General features: G+C 40.0%; 1 protein-coding gene across 2 annotated transcripts in view; it reads left to right on the forward strand.

Annotated features, from left to right (window-relative positions):
• Positions 1 to 912: 912 nt before the first annotated feature.
• MAP3K13 (mitogen-activated protein kinase kinase kinase 13) overlaps positions 913 to 2,859 on the forward strand; it is a 144,475-nt gene continuing 142,528 nt past the window's right edge. For both annotated transcript variants that reach the window (XM_019503794.1, XM_019503793.1), the window contains exon 1: positions 913 to 1,039. The gene's annotated coding sequence lies outside the window, so the exon portion shown is untranslated. The remainder of the gene's footprint in view (positions 1,040 to 2,859) is intronic.

A 2,859-nucleotide genomic window follows, 5' to 3' on the forward strand; every position in this document is an offset into this window, starting at 1 on the left:
GTGGCCCTTCAGCCAAAATAATTGCCCACCCCAGATATAGGCACATTAATACAGTGCTTTGCCCAGGCTCATGTACTCTGCCTCTCAGCAGGGCTTATTAGCCTGAGTGTGATACTGTGCAAGGGTGCTGCTTCAAGTACCTGAACTATCATGGATATAACATTGTGCTGTGCAGATGGACCTGTGGTGTGTGTGGAAGCTGCTTTCTTCTTTCTAGCTTTGTCAGTGTCCTAAACATACACCACTTCTCCTTGTCTGCCCCCAGCACTTCCTAAAAGCCCCAGATAACAACAGTGAATAAATGCCAACTATTCTATGATGCTGGTGCCTGACTGGAATTAGCAAAAATCCAGGTTTTTTTGCTGACAAAATCTAGGAGCCTTTAGGAAAACCAAATACAACAGTCCACTTTAGCTCATTTCCAGTGTTCAGTAACAAAAGCAACTTGAAGCCACACAAATATAAATATGTAAAGTGTTCGAGGCAACATGGACTGAGAGTCCTGAGTATAGTGTTGTTATACTCCTAGCTTTGTAAGCAAAGTGCTGTGTGACATTGGGCAAGTCACTTTGCTTCTATGCTTCTTCTCCCTGCCTTTGCCTTTTCATAGCACGGCAGTTTAGATTGCCAGTTTGGTGGTGAAGGGATTCTCTTATGCTTCTGCCAAAATGAGGCCTACATACTACTGTAATTTAACTAATAACAATAATAGAAAATGCAGCTATGACAATCACGGTGTTAATAAGGAAGCTCTTCTTCCTACATGAGAACTCTGAAGCAGAGGTAACTATGTATCAGTTTGATTTGAGATGAACTGTTACAGAGCACGTCAGAAAGGAAAAGTATGACATGCATATAATAGTGTATATTTTATTTGAGATCCGTACATTAAATTGTTTTCTTTTTAGATGTCCACAATACTGATTGCTGGGAGGAGTACCAAAAGGGATCTAGCCAGTAGAAACATATGGACCATTAAATCTTCTAAAAATGAAGTGGTTCACACCTTACTACTGGAATCTGCAACGTTGCAAGGAAGGTAAGTGATTCTTTTTGGTTGCTCTCAGGAGCAAATGAACTAGTCAGTATATTAGAGCCTGGATTATACAAAACGATCAGGATAGGTGCTGGCATGCTCCAATACCGAATGCTCTTGAAACAGTACAACCTGATAGCATGTACCCATGGATCTGCAGGTCTTACCATTTGGAAACAGAAAATATTTGGTAAGTGACATACAATTTCCTCTTTAATGAGTGCTGCCTTCATGGTTAATTAAATGTCTCTTGTTTAATGATATGGCACAAACAGATTTTTATTTTTTCATTTTGTGACATTCAAAAAAGTTTTTCTTTTTTTGGCATTCATTAAAAAGGCCTTCAGTGTACTTGTGTGTTTGGCTATCAAGCATGAAATGCTGACATCTTTCCAACAGAGCTGCAGTCATTGTCTTGGAAGTTCACAAGGTGAGAAGCCCTTTTTAGCTAGCAATAATCGTGAAATGTATTTGAAAATGTCTCTAATTATAATTGACATTTCTCGAGCCCTGTATGGGTGGTAATTATCTTTGAGAACAGTAACATGGCTAGTAATGCTAGATGAAGGAGAGAGGTTCATGTCAAAAGCTTTAAATCCTTTTTCCTCAAATACAGAATGTAATGTTTGAGTAATTGCAATTTAATTAAAATAATGAGGTAAAACAGGTTTGTAGGGTTTGTGTTTTTTTCTAGGGTGTACTTTTGGTCTGTGTGTGACAGTCACAAAGGCAACCACGTAGCTCCCATTTTAAATCCTTTAACTTGGGGAATAACAGAAATTAAAATGCAAAATGCCAGAACAAGACCTCTATGAAATAAAAATGGAGGATTATTGTAACAGTACAACTCAGGAAAAAGTTAATCAGATAAAGCTGAAGTAAGGTTTTTCTTTTCCTTCTTAACTTATTCAAAAGTAATCCATAAGAAGAGGCATGTGACTGTAAGCCAAAATTCCCTCTCGATGTTAATCCTGATTTTAATTAGTAACCTTTACTCCTCCCTTGTTGTAGGCTCCTAGAAAGCATTGGCTCTTAAATGCCTTCCTATTCTATTACTCAGTTGATAATTACATTTTTTTCAGTTACATTTTTACATTTTAGTGTAATTTTCAATTACCTTTTTAAAAAAAATGAATACTTACGAAAGTCAGAGCCTTAGTAGGACTTGTAGGAAGTGCACAAAATAGTCATTTTACAAGATTTACTCTTAGTGTGAAGTCCTTTCCGAATCCCTACTGTTTAGGTCTCTGACCTCTCTTGAACTGATAGTGCCTAAGGTGGGACTTTTTTTTGTTTTTTTTTTGATGTGTCAAGAAAACCTGGTATGAAAACTGAAATTGAGCCACAACTTAGATTAGGGCTTCAGAAGTGAATGAAACCCCCCAAAACAGAGTTATGGGTTGATATTTATCAATTTACCGTATTTACTCTATTCTAAGAGGAGGGTACCCCCCCATTCATTATGGGAAAACAAAGCCTTGTCTTAGAATTCTCTATCACAGCTGGAAGCCGTGAGACATGGCGGTGCAGGGAGCCCAGCTGGGGCAGGGACAGCAATAGCCAGCAGCAGCAGCTCTGTTCCCTGCTCAAATTCCCTCCTCCCTCCCTTCCCTTCCCTCCCTCTCCCTTCCCCTCCTGTGCTGTCAAGCAGCCAGGTTCGGGAAGGAGGAGTCTGCCTGCTGCTGCTTTGGTCTCCAGTCTGCCTCATGCTACAGGAAGCATCTGTGCTGAGAGCCTGGCTTGGCGCCCTGCAGATTTATCCTTCCCTGCCCTGCTCCCTTTCTCCACCCCCCCATTCTCCTGTCTTCACATGGAAGGAGAAA

This window comes from Gavialis gangeticus, unplaced genomic scaffold (genome assembly GCF_001723915.1).
Source record: "Gavialis gangeticus isolate Ggan-Ray unplaced genomic scaffold, GavGan_comp1, whole genome shotgun sequence".
Lineage (NCBI taxonomy): Eukaryota > Metazoa > Chordata > Crocodylia > Gavialidae > Gavialis > Gavialis gangeticus.